General features: G+C 32.7%; 1 long non-coding RNA gene across 1 annotated transcript; it reads right to left on the bottom strand.

Annotated features, from left to right (window-relative positions):
• Window positions 1-5,143: 5,143 nt before the first annotated feature.
• On the bottom strand, window positions 5,144-22,235 carry LOC134691301 (uncharacterized). Its single transcript, XR_010102110.1, has 6 exons — window positions 22,169-22,235; window positions 21,383-21,458; window positions 19,780-20,080; window positions 19,001-19,065; window positions 6,307-6,329; window positions 5,144-5,227 (listed from the first exon to the last, which is right to left on the bottom strand). It is a non-coding gene; the product is annotated as an uncharacterized LOC134691301 (long non-coding RNA).
• Between the last annotated feature and the right edge of the window lie 699 nt (window positions 22,236-22,934).

The raw sequence follows: 22,934 nt of genomic DNA, 5'->3' as shown, positions 1-22,934 counted from the left end.
TAGTCAGGTCCAGACCATGTGTTGTTTGTTGTTATATTTGTTTGTCTATTTACTCTGACTAGTCAGGTCCAGACCATGTGTTGTTTGTTGTATTTGTTTGTCTATTTACTCTTAGTAGTCAGGTCCAGACCATGTGTTGTGTGTTGTTATATTTGTTTGTCTTTTTACTCTGAGTAGTCAGGTCCAGACCATGTGTTGTTTGTTGTATTTGTTTTTATATTTACTCTGAGTAGTCAGGTCCAGACCATGTGTTGTTAGTTGTTATATTTGTATGTCTATTTATTCTGAGTAGTCAAGTCAGGTCCAGACCATGTGTTGTTTGTTGTTATATTTGTTTTTCTATTTACTCTGAGTAGTCAGGTCCAGATCATGTGTTGTTTATTGTTATATTTGTTTTTCTATTTACTCTGAGTAGTCAGGTCTAGACCATGTGTTGTTGGTTGTTGTATTCGTAGGTCTATTTACTCTGAGTAGTCAGGTCCAGACCATGTGTTCTTATTTGTTGTATTTTTATGTCTATTTATTCTGAATAGTCAGGTCCAGACCATGTGTTGTATGTTGTTATATTTGTTTGTCTTTTTACTCTGAGTAGTCAGGTCCAGACCATGTGTTGTTTGTTGTATTTGTTTTTATATTTACTCTGAGTAGTCAGGTCCAGACCATGTGTTGTTAGTTGTTATATTTGTATGTCTATTTATTCTGAGTAGTCAAGTCAGGTCCAGACCATGTGTTGTTTGTTGTTATATTTGTTTTTCTATTTACTCTGAGTAGTCAGGTCCAGATCATGTGTTGTTTATTGTTATATTTGTTTTTCTATTTACTCTGAGTAGTCAGGTCTAGACCATGTGTTGTTGGTTGTTGTATTTGTAGGTCTATTTACTCTGAGTAGTCAGGTCCAGACCATGTGTTCTTATTTGTTGTATTTTTATGTCTATTTATTCTGAATAGTCAGGTCCAGACCATGTGTTGTGTGTTGTTATATTTGTTTGTCTATTTACTCTTTAGTAGCCAAATCCAGACCAAGTGTTGTTAGTTGTTATATTTGTTTGTCTTTTTACTCTGAGTAGTCAGGTCCAGACAATGTGCTGTAAGCTGTTGTACTTGTTTATTTACTATGAGTAGTCAGGTCCAGACCATGTGTTGTTAGTTGTTGTATTTGTGTGTCTATTTGCTCAGAGTAGTCAGGTCCAGACCATGTGTTGTGTGTTGTTATTTATGTATTTTTATTTACTCTGAGTAGTCAGGTCGAGACCATGTGTTCTTAGTTGTTGTATTTTTATGTCTATTTACTCTGAGTAGTCCAGTTCAGACCATGTGTTGTTAGTTGTTGTATGAGTATGTCTAATTACTCGGGAGAAATGAGGTCCAGGCAATGTGCTGTAAGCTGTTGTACTTGTTTATTTACTATGAGTAGTCAGGTCCAGACCATGTGTTGTCAGTTGTTGTATTTGTTTGTCTCTTTACTCTGAGTAGTCAGGTCCAGACCATGTTTTGTCTGTTGTTATAGTTGTTTGTCTATTTACTCTGAATAGTCAGGTCAGGTCCAGGCCATGTGTTATGGTATGTTATATTTGTTTGTCTATTTACTCTAAGTAGTCAGGTCAGGTCCAGACCATTCGTTGTAAGTTGTTTTATTTGTTTGTCTATTCACTCTGAGTAGTAAGGTCAGGTCCAGACCATGTGTTGTTTCTTGTTATTTTTGTTTGTCTATTTACTCTCAATATTCAGGTCCAACCATGTGTTGTGTGTTGTTATATTTGTTTGTCTATTTACTCTCAGTATTCAGGTCCAGACCATGTGTTGTGTGTTGTTAAATTTGTCTATTTACTCTGAGTAGTCAGGTTCAGACCATGTGTTGTTTGTTGTTATATTTGTTTGTCTATTTACATTGAGTAGTCAGGTCCAGACCATGTGTTGTTATATTTATTTGTCTGTTTATTCTTGGTAGTCAGGTCCAGACCATGTGTTGTTTACTGTTATATTTGTTTATCTATTTATTCTGAGTAGTCAGGTCAGGTTCAGACCATGTGTTGAGTGTTGTTATATTTGTTTGTCTATTTACTCTGGGTAGTCAGGTCAGGTCCAGACCATGGGTTGTGTGTTGTTATATTTGTTTGTCTATTTACTCTGAGTAGTAAGGTCAGGTCCAGACCATGTGTTGTGTGTTGTTATATTTATTTGTCTATTTACTCTGAGTAGTATGGTTAGGTCCAGACTATGTATTGTATGTTGATATATTTGCTCGTTTATTTACTCTTAGTAGTCAGGTCAAATCCATGTATTGTGTGTTGTTGTATTTATTTTTCTATTTACTCTCAGTAGTCAGGTCCAGACCATTTGTTGTGTGTTGTTATATTTGTTTGTCTATTAACTCTGAGTAGTCAGGACCAGGCCATGTGTTGTGTGTTGTTATATTTGTTTGTCTATTTACTCTGAGTAGTCAGGTCCAGTCCATGTATTGTGTGTTGTTATATTTGTTTGTCTTTTTACTCTGAGTAGTCAGGTCTGGTCCAGACCAAGTGTTGTTTCTTATTATATTTATTTTTCTATTTACTCTGAGTAGTCAGGTCCAGGCCATGTGTTGTTAGTTGTTATATTTGTTTGTATATTTACTCTGAGTAGTCAGGTTCAGTCCATGTATTGTGTGTTGTTATATTTATTTGTCTATTTACTCTGAGTAGTCAGGTCCAGACCATGTGTTGTGTGTTGTTATATTTGTTTGTCTATTTACTATGAATAGTCAGGTCCAGACCATGTGTTCTGTGTTGTTATATTTGTTTGTCTATTTACTCTGAGTAGTCAGGTCAAGTCCATGTATTGTGTGTTGTTATATTTTTTGTCTATTTACTCTGAGTTGTCAGGTGCAGAACATATGTTAGTATTAATTTGTCAGTCTTATGCCATAAACTTTATGCTCCGCAGGGGGCAGCTTTATACGACCGTAGAGGTCAAACCCTAAACAGTGGGGGCAAGTATTGACACAACATTTAAGCTTGATACAGCTCTGAATTTGGATTGTGATTAAATAGATGACACAACATAGGTTTCTGACACAGAATGAATGTGGTCTAAGAACTTAAACTTAAAAAAATATAAAAATCTTAATAAGACATTTTCATATTATGGTCCAATATTCAACATGGTTAGATTCAGCATATCATAGAACCCCAAAAATTCAATTTTTGGTGAAATCAAATAATTTTCAATTTTAGACCCTTTAGACCTCAATGTGGACAAATTTGATAACCGGGCCCAAATATTAAAAATCAAAATACATGGTTAGATTCAGCGTATTGAAGAACCCCATATATTGAATTTTCGGACCCCGATTTGGACCATCTTGAAAACTGGGCCCATGATCAAAATCTAAGTACATGTACATGTTTAGATTCAGCATATCAAGAACCCCAAGAATTCAATGTTTGTTTAAATTAAACTCAGTTTAATTTTAGACCCTTTGGACCTTAATGTAGACCAATTTGAGAACAGGACCAAAAGTTAAGAATCTATATACACGGTTATATTTGGCATATCAAAGATCCCCAATAATTCATTTTTTAATGAAATCAAACAAAGTTTAATTTTGGACCCTTTTGGCCCCTCATTCCAGAACTGTTAGGACCAAAACTCCCAACTCTATATCTAAAATTGTGTCCGTTCAGAAACATACACTTTATTATTCCGATGTATATATTTTTTTCTTCTTTCGTGTGTGTCACAAACCTTATTATATGTTTTTTTCTTCTTTCCATCTAGTGTAACATTGTTTTTTTTTATAACATTTTACCCTTTGAGTATTAAAATATGAAATTTTCTTATTAGGAAACGGATTAATATAAGCTAAGAGCTTGTTTCTGAATCCTATTAATTATTTCACTTGTATTATTATGTAAATGCCTATGTATGTACCTGAATATAATTAATAAAATATGTTTACACTAAAACTCCCAAAATCAATCCCAACCTTCCTTTTGTGATCATAAACCTTGTGATAAAATTTCATAGATTTCTATTTACTTATACTAAAGTTATTGTGCAAAAACCAAGAAAAATGCTTATTTGGGACCTTTTGTGGCCCCTAATTCCTAAACTGTTGGGACCAAAACTCCCAAAATGAATCCCAACCATCCTTTGATGGTCATAAACCTTGTATTTAAATTTCATAGATTTCTTTTTACTTATACTAAAGTTATAGTGCGAAAACCAAATGTATTCGGATGACGACTACGACACCAACGTCATACCAATATACGACAATTTTTTTTTAAATTTTGGCAGTCATATAAAAATGGTATGTTTCACATTTAGTGCAGTACTCTGATTACATGTATGTTTTCAGTGTTGTGTCATGATGTGTCTCATTTTCTGTGTGGAACATCAGTGGTGTGTCATGATGTGTCGCATGTTTTGTGATGAACATCAGTGTTGTGTCATGATGTGTCATGTTCTGTGTTGAACATGAGTGTTGTGTCATGTGTCTCATGTTCCGTGTTGAACATCAGTGTTGTTTCATGTTGTCTCTCATGTTCTGTGTTGAACTTCAGTGTTGTGTCATGATTCCTATTCCTATTGAGTTAAACACCATGGTTGTGTCATGATGTGTCCCATGTTCTGTGTTGAACATCAGTGTTGAACATCAGTGTTGTGTCATGATATGTCTCATGTTTTGTGATTAACATCAGTGTTGTGTCATGGTGTGTCCGATGTTTTGTGTTGAACATCAGTTTTGTGTCATGGTGTGTCCCATCTTCTGTGTTGAACATCAGTGTTGTGTCATGATGTCATATTATGTGTTAAACACCAGTGGTGTGTCAAGATGTGGCTTATGTATTGTGTTGAACATCATTGTTGTATCATGATGTGACTCACGTTTTGTGTTGACCATAACTGTAGTGTCCTGATGTGTTACATGTTCTGTGTTTTACACCAGTGTTGTGTCATGATGTGTCGCATGCTCTGTGTGTAGAAAATCAGTGTTAAGTCATAATGTATCATGTTTTGTGTTGAACACCATTGTTGTGTCATGATAAGTTTACCTACTATGTTACAAGTTTACCTACTTGATATTCAATGTTACATGTTTACCTACTTGATATTCAATGTTACAAGTCTACCTATTTGATAGTCAATGTTACAAGTTTACCTCTCGATAATCAATGTTAGCTCCGTTTGCTAAGCAAAGCTTCAATTCTTCTACTCTTCCTTTTGTAGCAGCTTCAAGGAGTTTCTGTAAATAAGAAATGGAGTTTACATTTAACAAAATGTAAAGAGTGTAGTAACTTAAATGTTTTTCACGCTAATGCCAGACAATAACTATACTTTAGAATGACTGATTTTGATTGCTTAATACAAGGGAGACATTGTAGTCTTTGGTATACAATAATGTGACAAATAATAGTTGGGGGGGGGGGGGGGGGGGGTGAATTGAAAGTGGCGAAAAATATAGTTTTGTCAAAAGAGGTAGTGAAAAAGAAAATAGACCCAGGGGAAACCCTGCTTATGATTACATTGTATACTGTTCCTAAGTTTTGAAGAAGAAAAAGATTGTTTTTAAAACATTCATTCTCACATGAAAAAGCTTATCTGAGTGAAAATTGTGTTTCAATATTTTCAATATAAACATGCAATATTTTACAACTTGGAAAGGAGCAGTGTAATATTTGTATATTTAATGATATAATTTGTTTGACAGATTTACTTTGAATGTCTCTGAGCTTACTCTGTTAAAGAAATAACAGTGTTGTTTTTAATATTTTAGCCCCAAAACATATTTTTAATCAAGAAAAAGAAATCAATAAATAGTGACTATTCAATGATCAAGTAGCCTTTTTGTCAGTGGGGACATATTTGACATTATGTGTGTTTACAGGAGTTAATCACTACTTCCAAGTTTTATGACAAACAATAGGTAAGCTTGGGTGTTTAAAATGAAAAGACCTCTTTTGAGTTCGTTGCATTTCCGTCAAAAACTTTTTGTTTTAGTGAACATCATTCATGCGTTTAGGGGTCTTCGTCACTTCTTTCCCATGGTGAGCTAGCAGTTAAAAATATAATGCTGTATTGCACGAGATATAATGATTACAGTATTTTGTTCATAAAAAAGCTTCTGTCCAAGTTTCTTAAAATTACATGAAGTTTTGACAAAAAAAATTGATGTCTAAAAAAAATATTTAACAACAGAATGAATCTTAATGTTGACGCCCTCGAGGAAATCTAGGATCACAGTGTCTCGCTTTCGCGACATAAATGTTGCAGGCTAGAAAAAAATCACTCGACTGTTTGACTATAAAGAAGAAAAAATCTTACCTTATTCCAATTTTCCATATTTCCTAAAATAGAAAAATAAATGTATAAATCTGTTGAGTAATTATTGCCAGGCTAATTGTTACTGCTAATTGAAGATTATCAACAACCACAACTCTGGAATGGTAAATCCTGAAATGAGTTATACTGAGCCTCGCCTGTGTTTAGTGCTCAATAACATACCTTTAACATTTCATAATGTATACACCATTTCAGTTGTTTTTCTTTATCATCCAGAGACCAAAAAATCTTTTAATTTTCCCAATGATCAAGGACCATAATTCTAGAAAGAAACAACCCAAAATGACTAAATAAAATTTCATCATTGCTTAAAGGTTAAAAAACTTACTGAAAAATTTAATAAAGTGGTTCCCTTTTTACCATCTGGAAACCCAATTCTGGTAAAAAGAAAGAAAGACTGCCTACCTTCCCAACATGCGCTAGTTTAGTTGTAAATAAATCATGGTGAATGAATATGAATTTTAATTTGTTAAACTAATAACTTTTTACAGAATGTGTCATAAATGTGTCCCTATTACATACCATATGTTTATAAACACTCTGCGTTTTTGTGTCATTATTACGTACCATATGTTTATAAACATTCTGCTATTTTGTGTCCTTATTACATACCATATGCATGATATGTTTATAAACATTCTGATATGTTATGTCCTTATTACATACCATATGATTATAAACATTCTGATATGTTATGTCCTTATTACATACCATATGATTATAAACATTCTGATATTTTGTGTCCTTTGTGCTAATTTAATATACCAATGTGATCCCTTATTCATTATTCATTAAGCAGGTCTTTTGTTGGTAATCCTACAGATTAGGAACTTCACCAAATACAGCCAAGGAGGGGGTTTGTATAAATAATTTGGCGCTACGCTGGCAAAAAAACATCAACAACTGATAGTCTCTTAAAAATGTACATTGTTTTTTTCAATGTGATATCAAAAAGAGTTGGCCTTCCGTATTTTAACACTCTTTTTTTTTTTTATTAAAGTCTGACAATTCATTCATACATTAAAATGTTCAAACCCGCTGCTATTGTTTGCACCTGTCTCAAGTCAGGAATTTGATGTTCAGTAGTTGTCGTTTGTTGATGTGGTTCATAAGTGTTTCTCATTTCTTGTTGGTTTCCACGGTTTTATACTAGTAATTTTTGGGGCCCTTTATAGCTTGCTGAGTGGTGTGAGTCAACGCTCTGTGTTGAAGACCGTAATTTAACCTTAAATAATAATTGTTTACTTATAAATTGTGACTTGGATGGAGAGTTGTCTCATTGGCACTTATACCACATCGTCTTATATCTATATTCGGCAATACTATTTGTGTAAGAAAAAACATTCACACATCCTACAGCTCATCAGTCTTACAAAAGTCAGACTATTAAAGAGCGTATGGTACTTTGACAAAAGGACAAGTTATTGCACAGCTTTCAACAATGAGAAGTGAAGACCTTAGTTACCTATACCTTTTTATCTTACATGTGTACTAGTATTCAGAATATTTTAAGTCTATACAAAATTATATACTTATTTATCATGAAATCAACAAAGTATTAAACAAAACAATCCATATTTGAATTATAAACCATCTGAGCCAGGTTTTTAACTGTTGACTTCAGCTTTATCACGATAGAAAGGCAAAGCAGCAGCAAATATATTTTTTTTAATTATGGGTTAACTGGACAATGGCATCAGCCTCCCAAACATGAGACAGATTTTTACAATTTGACAAAAGATAAGATTTTTTCAAAAAGGCAGAATCATTCAAGACCCAAAAGGAACTAGCAAATAATTTATAAATATATCATGTGTCTGGAAATTTATTTGGGAGCTCTTGTCCCTGGGGAAGTATAATTGTAATTTTAATTGTGCAGAAAAAAATTTACCTGCCCTGAATTTCCCAAGAAATAATGAAAGTAATTCAATATAAGCTTGTTTTGAAGCAAAATAAATGATATTTGTAATATTTTTGTATATATAAAAGGAGGTATGGGGTTAAACATCAATGACATTTCTTCACTGGAGAGCCAGGGGAAATTTATAGACTACAACGTCTAGAATTCTTGATTCTGTTTTCTTTTTTATATTGCCGGTCTTTCTCTGCCTGTATTTTCTGTTTTTTACTCGACTCATCAAAAGTATTTCCGTTCCTTTTGTCTTGATTACCCGATGTATCTGTTTTTAGCAGGTTTTATCCATCTCGATAGAAACTCAGTCGAGAAAAATTAAAATGACACCTCTAGAGAGGCCAGGCCTTATTATTGACAGGGAATATATTGTCATTTAAGTATGTTATTGGACAAACATTTTGAGCTTTTAATTTTCTTAATCGGACATACGGTTCAAAAGTTACGGTTGTTCAAAATTTCCAATTCATCCCCCCTTTTTTATCCATGATGGCCGCCATTTATTAGACATTGAAGTCCCTTTTGGAAGGTTAATATTGATCCACATTGACATATATCAACCACATATTGCTTTTTTTCTGATAGTGTATACCACATTCTATTATAGTACAGTTTAGAATAGTCCATTATTTGCTCTCAAAAAAATTAAATGCTGCACAAATTACCATAAAGTGCTGTTTTCTGTCTTGCATAATTGGACACGATAACCATATAGCTCTATCAATTATCAAAAATGATGGTATGCATATAGGGATCTAGATTGATTTCACCCTGCAGCAGTGTAGGACAGTCGGGCCAGCCGAAGGCTGGCCCGAAATTTTTTTTTTGGGCCAGTAAAAAAATTACTTCACAGGCCCAAACTGCAAATTGGTAGTCCAATTATTTTACTCAAATTTTTTTCCGTGTTGAGCCATAAAAAATGAAAAAAAAACAATATAAATTGATGTTCTTAATTCTACATCAAACCTTGCTGACACATAACCCTAAACAACACATTCCCAGTCTTCATTGTCACTGAGTTAATGAAACCTCATTGTCCAGACGAGTGCCTATATAATATAGATCAATATAGGGTTTTGAAGTGGAAAAAGTGACCTCTCATGCCATGAGAGTAGCGAGAAGTGAAGTTCCATTCGATTGCATGGGGATTTCGTGCCCATCACTAAAGATTTTGTTCTTGCGTTTAAAATTAAACAGTTTTCTGCGAATTGATCTATTAAAATTAGAACTGGGAATTTCCGCGATAGTCTATTCGGTCAGTCATTTCAAAAGTTTGTATTTCAGTTCAAAATGTCAGTGCAAAACAAAATCAAATGACCTTTTATAAACGTAATATTTTCTTATCACTTGTTTCTGTCTTTGGTGGTGTACCATCCACAATCGTATGAAAAATATTCCACGGCCCCAACTTGTCTGGCAAAACAGCCGTTGGACGTCAGAGTAATCTCAGACTAAATACGGATAGAAACACTGATTGAGTGCCTGTGGTTGTATCCGTGTTTGGAGTTCCCTTGTCCTTGTTTGGTTTAGTGGGTCAGACGAGCTTTTACTGTAAATGGCTGTCGTTATTTTTTATAAAACACAATTTGTTTAGCGATTGCCAGTTAAGCGTTATTTGACCCACTTAACAAGCAATATCACACACATGTTTGTCAACGCCATGTTAACTGGTTAATATTCTAATCAATGCACTTATTTTTCTTCTACATGTGTATCCTTCCAATTATGGAACACCTCCTCAACTTGTACGTTTTAAAGATGTAACCAGAGGATTTCCGAAAATGATTGTTCCGAAGTTGGGATGTGTTATTTATAGAAGTAATTACGATTTTGAGAATTATAATGCACTCGCCCAATGATTTATTTTTGGGTCAGTAACTATCTATCTTTTTACACTTTCTAATCGCCCAATCAAGGTTTTGGTCGCATTTGGCGACCAGGCGACCGGCTGTGTCCTACACTGCAGTGCAACTCATCACAAATGGACCATTTAAGAGTAATTGGACAAGTAGGTTGAAGGACTTAAAAAAAAATCAAGGCTCAGTTTGCACTCTCAGACTCTTTGACATTAAAATGATGAACGGCACCAGTCAATATTACAAAAATAAGTTTTGCAGTGTCTAATGGTAGCACTAAAATGGAAATATCTCATAAACTACTGAAGATACAGTCATATAATTTTTTATGGTGTTAAAACAGTTATCAGTGCATGTGATGATTATTTCTGTGTACCTTGAAGAGCGAGAAGGGCGGCCATTTTGAATAAAAATTGCTGCCAATTTCAAAACTTTTGACTGAAATTTACACATTTTATAGTCCTTCTCTAATATTTCTCGAGTGACAATCCAGCTCAAAATGGCAGCCATTTTGATTCAAAATGGCTCCCGTTTTCGAAATATTATATCCCGATAAAATGCATTTTGTCGTTACTCTGTCATTTTACAACTGATTTTTGAAATGATGGTATCAATTTGTTTGTATTAACACAAGGTACAAATTTTGTAATGAATTGTGACGATACAACTCAAAATGGTAGCCAATTTGATTCAAAATGGCTCCCATTTTGGAGTTTTTTCCGTTTCGATTTAACATTTTTCATCAAAACTCAGTCATTTCTCAACTGATTTTTGCAATGTAGGTATCAAATTGTTTGTTTTAGTACAAGGTATTAGATTTTTAATGAATTATGACATTTTGACTCACTATGGTGGCCATTTTGATTCAAAAAGGCTCCCATTTGAAGGCAAACCCAAGTTATTACATCACGATTCATGTTTTATCTCCATTTTAGTCTTATTTTTTCAGCTCAGTCTTGTAATGATGGTATTAAACTAAATGTCTTAACACAAGTTATCAAACTTGCAACAGGAATTGCCTACACATCCAAAGACTGAGTCTTAAACATGGATTTCAATTTTGACCACTTAAGTAGATAAAATAGACATTCATTTGAAATCAAAATATGAATTTCCTCACAGCCTGTCCTAAATCAGGAACCTGTAATTCAGTGGATGACTTTTGTTGCTGTATTAGATATTTGTTTCACTTTCATTATTGTGCATAAATTACTATGTGTTCTTATTTGATATTGTTCTGCTTTGCTCCTTGTTACATTCCAGATGTGTACCTATACTATAGAGGTTAATTTCTGTGAATTTGGTCTCTTGCAGAGAGTTGTCTCATTGACAGTAATACCACATCTTCTTTTTAATATCTAAAAAAAAACCACACAAACTGTCAAATTGTTTTAACAATTTAAAAATACTTTGCTTTATATATTTCATATTTTTTGTTGATGTTTTCTATTTCAGGAATGGCAAATGATCGACAATTACTGTCCTTTGGCACCATCTCAAATTCAGATTCAAATATAAAGATATTTTCCACTAAAATTATGTCATCCTTATTTGGCCAATGAAAAGCAATTTTTTTTGAATTTGTCGGATGCAGACATTTGACTTTTGCAAAACTATCATCACTTATTTCCTCAACTTGACCAGGATACCAACTATCTGAATATGCAATTGCAACGACATCTCCTAACTTAAAGTTATACACTACTGACAAATCTGACACATTGTCGCTATCTGTTTCATGTACAGAGTGTAACAGAGCCTTTTTTGGAGGTACATAATCAATTTCCTTTATAGTGTTATTGTTAACTGAAATCTTCCCCCTTAAATTCTTTATTTATTCCATTATAGAACCTCTCTGCTCAGCCATGAATTGCTCTCTTTCTTCTTTACTTTTTATGATAAGTTTTGTAAGAATTTCTGACTGCTGGACTTTTTCAGGGGAACCAGACAATTACATCAAATTTGTTAAGTTTTCTAAAAGTTCGCAAAGTTCTAACTGCCTTCCTTGAATTGAAAATTTAAATATGGCTTTGTCAGATGGATTTTTTTTCAAAATGAGACGCTGAAATTTTATTTGAGCTTTTACAGCTTCGATCTTCTTTGATTTTGCAATACTATTAAGTTATCATCTAGCGCTTTGCAACATTTCCATTCGCCACCGATTTTTTCAACATCCGCCCTTATTTTATTCAGCTCGTCCATTTTATTTTGCTGCAGCCTCAGATTTTCCTCTTTCCTTTTATTGAGTTAATTCTATGTGTTTTTCTTTAATTACAATTTTCTGTTTTCTATAATTTTTAATCATTTTAGGAGCATTTTCCCGAGCTATCTTTAAAACTTCTGTCTTTTTATCAGGATTTAAACTGTCCAACCATTGTAAAGTTTTATTGTTAGTAAATAAAATCATTCCTTCAACCACTATTGCATTTGTATTCGCATTTGGTTTCTCCCTTGTTAAACGATCTAAATTTGCAAAGTCACGCTCAGAAATAATGTTAGTTGACGATACATTTCTAGAAATGTTTTTCAAATTTTCAAAATTTTCTGCACTATCCACGCTAAATTTGCCACCGGGAAGATTATCACCAAGCTGACGTTTAATAATAATTAAAAAGTTTGTACAAAGAATTTGCAAAGCTTCTATTGTTAAAATATCAATTTCTTTTTCACACTCCATAAATAAACTGTTATAAACCTCGTCTTTAATTGTATAATCTGGATATATGACTTTACCGCGTAGTAAATCAGACGAATCTTTCGAAAATTCATCTAAAAAAATGTAGAAATTTAGCCACACGTTGTTTAAATCGAGAATATGTTTAGACTCTTCGATCTGTCTCCATAAAGGACCGGTACATAATTTATCAATGATTCCTAAAGCACGACAACCTGCCAAGTACACATTATTGTTAACATAATTTGCTACGCATGACACAAGATTATTCTGTTTATCATCAAAATATAATTCTATAAATTCTTTTATGTGTTTCGCATGATAAAATACGGAGGCTGCCATTGAAAATAAAACATTGATTCGATGTCCGTAAAAAGTCGACATATTTTGTTTAATTGGTGGAGTCAAGCTTTCTAGATATGAATTGAACAACAGTCCGTAACCGGATTTATGATCAGCACCAGGAACACATAGTTTGGTGGAAGCACGAATAAAGTCTGGTGTACTGTGAGAAAACGAGTCACTTGGCAATGTATCCGAAACAATTATTGTTTTTGCCCATTCCTTAAGTGCAGCTTCAGCTTGCGTCCCTAAATTTACAAGAACATGTAAATTACATTTGAAATGATTAATGTCTAACAGACTTTTTTTCATATCGGCATTAAATGTGTCATAGTTTTCTATAACTAGGGGGAGGCACTCTGACTTCCATTTTTCTAATAAGTTTTTTAGTGAAGTATTAACAATATGCCTGTCTGTCATCATGTTTTTAATTGTAACAATAATTTCTGCAGCTTTTTTATTTTTATTTTCCTTATCTGTTAGTTCACCCAAATTTGTAAATATTGTCTTAATCATATTTAAAAATGATTCTGCTGTTCCTTGTGACAATTCCAAAATACCCAAACTGTATTGCCCTGATGATGTCCCAACTTGTAGCCCCCCATATTCCCGTCCTTTTCTCTTTGTACCATCAGTATGTAATGTGCATGCATCCGAGTTAATCATTGCGTCAACACTTTGAATTTGCGCTAAAGCTTTGGCTTCTACAAGCATTATTTCCGCAAAAGTTTTTTTAGAAAGACGATCAATTTTAACTCCACCAAGTTTATTCAAAACTGTCTTCACGATGTGTTCGACATTTTTTACACCTACATTTGCGGCCAATAAAACAGCATAAACTTCACGAACGGTGTCATTATATTTTCCATTTTCAAATGTTGTTATCTCTTTATTTTTCATAAGTTCTTCTAATCTTTCTTTCATTTCTTCATTTTCATTTTCCAGAAAATAAACATGTTGCTTTAAATTTTGATTTTCTTCTAGCATTTGTTTCCCTTCATTTTTTTGTTCAATATTTCGACTTATTACTTTATTAACCTGTTTGTTCTTGAAATTGTTAACTTTGTTGTTATAATAATTTAACATAGCCGCTCTTTGTTTATACTTTAATCTTATTTTTCGCGTAAGTGCCTGCAAATGCTGTTTCTGATTTTTGAGCTTTTTATTTTCCTCCATTAGTGTCTGTATTTTTTCATTTCTACGTTTTATTCGCTTATTTACATTTCTCATTGACAAAGATCCCAATTTTTGTTGACACTTGTCTAGTTTTTGCGAAAGAGTCCTCTTTTCTTTATTTAGTTTATAGACCTGAAATTGGGCCTCATATTTCTCCTTTTTCAAATTAGTTATTTTATTCTCATTTCCAACTTTCCCTTTGATGTATGTTATCTTATTTACTTGTGCTTGTTTACAACATTCACGGCAGTGGAGTTCAATATTAGGGTCAACTTCTTTCGGTGCCAATGGTGGGTGATATGCACCATTTAAGAAATTATCTCTTTCTTCTAATTTTATTTTGTTTTTTTTATTGAACATTATATCAATATTAATCCACAAACTTCCTAAGTGAGGTATTGATTCAAGCTTGCATATATGCTTGATCCAAAGACCACATGTTTTATCTGTTATATTATTCCGCCTTTTATAATGTCTAAGTTCAAAAATTAATTTTCTAGACACAAAACCGACGTTTATTTCTTCAGGATTAAGAAGCCATTTTTCTGTAATGCCATGTTTTTTGCATTCAACGCCTAATTCCTCAATTTTTGTAATTTCAAGAACACTATTATATAGAAGTTCTTTCTGTTTCTTTTTCTGTACTTTTCTTTCAAATTTTTAATTTTCCTTACAAAAGCAGAGACATTTGAACAATGAAGATGGACATTTTCAATACAATTTTGTACATGATATTTGTATGTAAGCTGTGGGTCAGAATCAACATAATCTAATATGCATATCCAAAATAATGCCACTTGAAAAACTTTGTCTTGAATTCTTCCAAGTGGCCAATCATCTGCAAAAAATATGCATGCATAAGAAATAACTTCCGATCACCAAATTAAAAAAAATATATATAACTTAAAACAAGTCCGCCAGCTGACAATAAAAAAAACAATTTATTTAACAAAAGGCATACGTTGACATCTGATGTTTTCAGTCCAGCTGACATCAATGAAAGGCCAAGGGGTCTTCTTCTGCAAAAGAAAAAAAAGGACCACAAAGCAACGGGAAATATTGAAAAATTAAAAGAAGCAAGCTTCAAATGCAACTGTATAAACTTCGAAAACAACTAGTGATGAAAGTAAAATTGACGGTTGCTTGCTAAATCTCCAGTGGTTAATATTACATGCTATGCCAAGATAATGATAACCTTTTTTGGCTGTTGTTTATTTGTTGAAAGTGATTATTTTAAAATGATATTAATGTTAACAGTATATATATATATAAATGTTTGCAATGTTAAATTTAACCATTGTTAACTATAGTATACGGTTTACTACTATAAGTATTACTAGTATATATATATATATGTAAAGCAATCACCAATATATCAAAACATCTAGCTCATGACATTTGCAATATATCTTAAATCTTTATTATTGCATGTTACATTGATTCAAAAATGACATTTTTTTTATCTTTATTAGTTGATAATGATTGTCATATGATAAAGTTATACTAAATAATAGAATATTTAGTTAACAAGAACAGTTTTTGTCTTTGCATTGGGTTGCTGTCTCATTGATTTATGCCCCCATAACTCTTTAATTTAAAATTCATGCATTTAATATAAACTAACCGGTATAATCCTTTTCACATAGCAGGCCTTTCAATGTAGTTGTATCGATTTTTGAAGCCAATAATTCCAATGAAGTTGATACTGTAAAATAGATGAGTATAAAATTGATCATATTTGCCATTCTTTCTATGTGAATTTGGTCGTTAAATATCATTATTTATTAAAAATATTCAATTAAGTATTTAATGATAAATATCTTTTTATCTTAAATAGGCATTTATTATAACAGAACTTTATAAGAAGACAAAATCTGTACTCTAGTCTCTACTGAAAGTTAAAGTTATTTTTAGCAGGTACTCAAGAAATATGTTCATATCAATAGTACTACCAGGATATCATTGGAGTTCCTTCATACCCCCCCCCCCCCCCATACAATTGAAATAATAAAGAGCTAGAAATGGACATCAATTCCCCTTAACAGTAAAAAAAATGGACAGCACTTCCCCTGCACGCAGCACATTTTATATTGCCCCCTTCCAATATAACCCAGACCTAACGGGTGGGAACTTTACTAATTTTAAAAAGATAAGACAACGGATGATGGGCAGGCCCATTTATAAAACATGAGCTTCCATCCATTCACCTTTTAAAAAGATTTTATTAATAAAATGTAACAACAAAACATATTTTACCTATAAAACTCTCATTTATATTGTTGTCCTTCCACACAGTCATAGCGTTGACAGCTGGTTGTCTGTTACCGACGTTAACGTTCGTCTCGATACTAGTAATTTTCACTTCCATAATCCGCCGTTGTTTATAGATTTCGCTGAAAAATAAAAGTATGTTCCTGACGCTTTTTCTAAGGACAATTAACCAATTTTGAAAGAAAAACAATAGTATTTGAAGATAAAATAAGAGGAATTTCCTTACTTTTTGTCTGTTTCAAGAACAATTGATTTGAAGATTTCAATCTAAATTTTGACCTTGATTTCGACCGGATATAAAAATTCATCCTTGAGAACAAGGTGAAAGGGAATCTCCTCTTTCATTGGTTACTAAATTTATCGAGATGTGACGTCAGGAACATACGATTATTTTAAGTTGAAAACAAACAATTTCGGGTTTTCCAGTGCCGTTTGAACAAAAAACGTCAAAAATGCAGCTAGAAAGCTAACAATAACCGTTCAACACAAAGTAATATACTTTAAAGAAAACAATCTCCTTAAAATATTTATGTTTTAAACAAGACAATTTTACAATTGTATTTGAAGAAAATATACGAAAAAGTAGTAAATTTTCAATTCAAAGATGACATGATTTGTGGATTTTTTCTCCAAGAAAACAAAATGGCGGCCGTATTTTGACGTTGCCGGCCTCTCTAACACCTCCCTTGGATAAGGCATAAATCTTAATAGACGATTACTGGTAAATGGTCTAAGATAACGTAATGTTTATGATAACTGGGATTGCATACTTATTATTTTTTTATTTTGGTAATTAATCTACTTCCTGATTTATTTAATTCAAGAACATTGCTGTTTTGGCTTAAATATGTTTTTCACATGATGATCATTATAATTTTAGCAATTTTCAAAATTCTTAGGCGACTTAAATCGTCATTTCGCAGGCAAGATAATGGCATGCATAGGTTTCAATTAACAAAAATATATCTTAATGAGCTGTGAAAATAATTCTATATTTTTTATTAAATTAAATTTAGTTCAGTGTTATTTTTTACTTGTCCAAGGGCAAGCCAGACAAAAAACTTTACTTGTCAGGTTGTTCAAATATACGAGCTGGGGATAGCATTTCAACATCCTGCCATACATAAACATGGTGAACACCCCCAACTTAATTAAAAACAAAAAGTAAATTAAATAAAATAACATAAATAAAGTATGAACTTTTGCAAATGTTTTTCAACATAAGATAAGATGTGGTATGATTGCCAGTGATGCATGTCTCCACCAGAGACCAAATAACATAGAATTTAACAACTAAAGGTCACCTCACAGCCTACAATCGATAATTTACAAGGCATAATATGTATTATCGTTTCGTGTGTATTTGAGTCCTGACGGCATTCAAATAAGAATCGAGTTGACCTCCAAAAACTGCCGACGGTCATGTAAGCGATATCTATAAACATTAATATAGATATAAATAGATAGATAGCGAATTCATGCCCACAGCCATTTTCTATAAGTACGCTTTAAAATTTGCTTAAAAGAATGTTAAGTCCTGGACCATGTAGACCATTTGAATTTTTCAAGTGAAAGGCCCTCCTCAAATAATGGTACTGAAAATAAGCACTAACGTAAAGGATTGGAGGCAGGTCTTGGACATTTGTTTTCCAATTTCAAAGGTTTCCTCTCAGAAATGAAAGGGCCCAGACCATTGGGCCCAAACAAATCAAACCCCTGAAAAGTATGTAATGGTGTGTTATATTGCTATAAAGGCCTTCACTTAAAGCCCTTTTCGAATATGGCACTAGCCTATGCTCTGAGACCCTAGCGTAATTTGGACGGAGACAAAATTACATGTGTCGTTGCATGCAAATACTGTGAATTCACAAAACACAGGAAATAGGTCATAAAAGGGCAATAACTCAAATAAGGAGTCGTCTGATGATTTCAGTCATGTTTGACGTATATGTAGATTTGTCTGTCTGATAATTTTTGCTTTTTAAAGTTCCTGCCTATCTATTATAGTCTGGACAATAATCGGCGGAAATAAAAAAAAAATCAGTAAATTTGACATTTAAGTGCAATGACTCCTTTAAGAAGTCGTCTTTTTTAAAGTTTTGATGTAAATAAACAGCCGGCAGTTCTCAACATTAGGAAAATTTCTGTCCTTTTTCAGATTTTCTGTTTGTAAGGCATTTTTTCAGATGATAGACACAACTTATATTTTACACCAATGTTCTATGTTTAGCCATGTCCGCCATGTTGGTTTGCAGGCAGGGTCATCTGACACATTTTTAAAGCTAGATACTCTAATGATGATTGTGGCTAAGTTTGGTTTAATTTGTCCTAGTAGTTTCAGAGGAGAGGATTTTTGTAAAATTTAACAACACCAACGATAGACAACTGACGCTAAGTGATGAGTATGCCAGGTGAACTAAAACATATATATGATACAATACATACTAATTTGATGAAAACTGAGGTCAGCTATATTTATCAATAAGAAAGTGCCATCATCTAAAGCATCTCTGAAAAATATTTCTAAATCATATTTACTTGTTTAAGCCTGATATATGTAAAATATATGAATCACTTCAAATTACTTTACCAGTACTTCTTTTTTCAGTAACTGTTGTGATATATATGATTTTTTCTATATCTTATAAACATATCAATGTTTGTGTTATTTCCTGTTTCAACAAAATAACTATGAACAATAAAGGTATATTTATTAATTATTTCATTAACAAATGATTAACATGAATAAACCCTTAATTTTATTGCCAGCGTCATGAAAATCTAGACCTTGTCATTTGTAGATATTTTGTATTTATTGACTATATATTGACCTCTACATATTTCCTTGCTTTATATAGTTCTTGATTTGTTGGGTTGCGTTCTCATAGGTATATACTGTTGAAATATTGCGGGAGTTATAATGTTGTGTTGTATCTGTTTAATATAGGGTTGATATCAGTGTGATGTACATAATGTAGCCTTAGCACTTACTTTTTTTCTATCCTTTACCCATAAGTTTAATCTATCTATTTTTAAAAAAAAATAATTTTGCAATGATTTCATGTTCGTGTGTGTCTCATTTACTATAAAATATTGGTCTTGGGTATTATGAATGTTGAAACTATTTAGTTGATTATCTCCCCTTATAGAGTTTGAATATTTTACATTCGAAACAAATTTCAGTATTAAAATGATCCTATATAGTTCATATATGATGTACTTACCTATAACAACAGCCTGCCTGGACAGGGATCAAATCCACTGGACAAGGTTCAACTTGACTGGAAAGGGTCAACTTGACTGGACAGGGATCAACTCCACTGGACAAGGATCAACTTGACTGGACAGGGAACAAATCCACTGGACAAGGTTCAACTTGACTGGACAGGGAACAAATCCACTGGACAAGGTTCAACTTGACTGGACACTTAGGATCAACTTGACTGGACAAGGATCAACTTGACTGGACAGAGATCAAATCGACTGGACAGGGATTGACTTGACTGGACAGGAATCAAATAAATACTGATAATAGATGTTTAAAATGAGAATATGAATGTTTCTATTTCAGGTTGAAATATAAATATAATATATTATAAAGATGCTTGTCTATTGTTTGATACAAATTTGACCTCTTTCATTGATTGGTTGCTGTCTCATTGATATAGACCTCTAAACCTTCACTTTTACAAGATGTTTTAGGGTCTTGTTTATTACATAAAAAATAAAGAACCTTAGTGAGCACGCTCACATACCCAACGTCCCTACATTGTCATTGGAGAAATTAAATAAGTGTAAGAAAAAAAAATTGTATAAGAAAAAATAATTTCCTACCAATATGCAGATCTAAATAGTATGTACTTATTATCTACAAAATTTCATGAAATTCTGTTGTGTGGTTGCAGAGGAGTTGAGATGAAAAACTGTTGCAGTAGTACATTGAAGCAAATAAGTTCAAAGGGGCGTAACTCCTAGAAAAAAAAATTGAATCGCAATTTCCCGTCGATATGCACAACTACATAATATGTCCTTATTATCTGAAAAGGTTTCTTGAAATTCTGTTGAGTGGTTTGAGAGCAGTTGCGATGACAAACTGTTGCAGTAGTACATTAAAGTAAATAAGTTCAAAGGGGTGTCACTCCTAGAAAAAAAATTGAATCGCAATTTCCCATCGATATGCACAACAACATAGTATGTCCTTATTATCTGAAAAGGTTTCGTGAAATGTTGTTGTGTGGTTTGAGATGAGTTGCGATGACAAACTGTTGCAGTAGTACATTTAAGTAAATAAGTTCAAAGGGGCATAACTCCTAGAAAAAAATTGAATTGCAATTTCCTGTCGATATGCACAACTACATAATATGTCCTTATTATCTGAAAAGGTTTCTTGAAATTCTGTTGAGTGGTTTGAGAGCAGTTGCGATGACAAACTGTTGCAGTAGTACATTAAAGTAAATAAGTTCAAAGGGGTGTAACTCCTAGAAAAAAATTGAATCGCAATTTCCCATCGATATGCACAACAACATAGTATGTCCTTATTATCTGAAAAGGTTTCGTGAAATTCTGTTGTGCGGTTTGAGAGGAGTTGCGATGACAAGAAACAGGACTGACGGACGGACGGACGGACAGACTGACGGGTCAAAAACATTATACCCTCCGCAACTGGTTGCCTGGGGTATAAAAACTAGTTGTGATATTTTGAATGTAGAATATATCTGTTAATTATTTATCTCCCCCTGTCAGAGTTAAAATTCTACATTCGCCTCTTTTTTTAAACAATTTTCAGTAGTAAATGATTCTATCTAGTTCACATACAATTAAACTTACCTATAATAGGAACTCAACTGGCAAGGATCACATTGACTGGACAATAGTCACACAGACTGAACAATGAACACAAAGACTGGACAATTATCAAATAAAAAAACAATAAAAGACATTATAGATATCATGTTCAAACTGAAAATATACATATAATAAAAACAACACGTTACAGACAATTATCTATTTTTAAATAAAATGTAGACTTCTTTTGTTGATTAGTTGCTGTCTCATTTGCATAGACCTCCCATCTTACAATCATAAAGAACAATTTGATTTCTACATGTTACAAGTTAACAACTCTTTTTGTAATGCTTGCAATGTTTAATTAGTTTCAACTTCCAAGTACAATTAATTTTGTAATTGTGTCATTTTATTTTTTGTATCCCGTCACAAAAGTTGCTAAGTGCAAATTTTAAACTTGTTCTAAAAGAATTAATACAAACACGGGTCTAATCATGCTAATGCTATTTAGAATGAATCCTACAGCTATGGATTATCTCCCCTTTAATACAAACACGGGTCTAATGCTATTTAGAATGAATCCTTTAGCTCTGGATTATCTCCCCTTTAATACTTACACTGGTCTAATGCTATTTAGAATGAATCCTATAGCTCTGGATTATCTCCCCTTTAATACAAACACTGGTCTAATGCTATTTAGAATGAATCCTATAGCTCTGGATTATCTCCCCTTTAATTCACATTTACAATTTCAATATATTTCTGATTTTCATTTGATAAAAAAATCATTTAACGTTCCAATACAATATCAATGTAATGTTCACTTACCTATAGAAAGTAATAACTTGACTGGACCTTGAATCAATAAAAATTAAGAGTAGATCTTCAATCTGAAAATATAAAAAATACATGTAGCTCAATTTCAGTTCGTTTCACATTGATATAAATACTGGTAAAACTTTCCCTGAATTTTTATGTACCTGTCATGAATTAAAAAAAGAAAAGGTACATGTACCATACAAAGCTAATTAGTGGAAAAGTTTTTAGGACATATTCATTATAGCATGACATTATTCTGTGTCCTGCTTATCTAACATTAATACATGTAGTTAACCTTTTAAATTGGATTATTAAGTCTTTGTATATGTGTAGTTTCACAAAGAGAAACTTCGATTGCATCTTCTTCACTGGCTATTAATCGGTCAATTATATTTATTCCTTTTGTGAAAAACTACTAACTAAATATAAATAAATATTAAGAAATCTAAGCATAATCCGTTGTGTTTGTGTGCCTAAAAATAGACAATCAAAACTGACCTTGAAACGTTGCTCACGCAAATAATTTTGCGAAACTAAACCTTTGTTAAAAGCCCATTACCATCAGTTTGTTTTCCTTTTGTTTCATAATTCCGATGAAATGGACCCGTACAAACGTGAAAGACGTCAATTTAAAAGTAACAAATATCCATTAACAATTTGGAATGCTATTGTTCATAGATTGAATTTTATTTTCGTTTGTTTGGATTTCAAAAGCGAGATTGCCTGCCAAAGGATGAAACCGATATTCATTAGAGAGTCTACTTCGTTTATGACA

This window comes from Mytilus trossulus, chromosome 11, assembly GCF_036588685.1.
Source record: "Mytilus trossulus isolate FHL-02 chromosome 11, PNRI_Mtr1.1.1.hap1, whole genome shotgun sequence".
NCBI lineage: Eukaryota > Metazoa > Mollusca > Bivalvia > Mytilida > Mytilidae > Mytilus > Mytilus trossulus.
The sequence above is the reverse complement of the archived record's forward strand: the minus strand, read 5'-3'. Positions and strand labels throughout refer to the sequence as shown.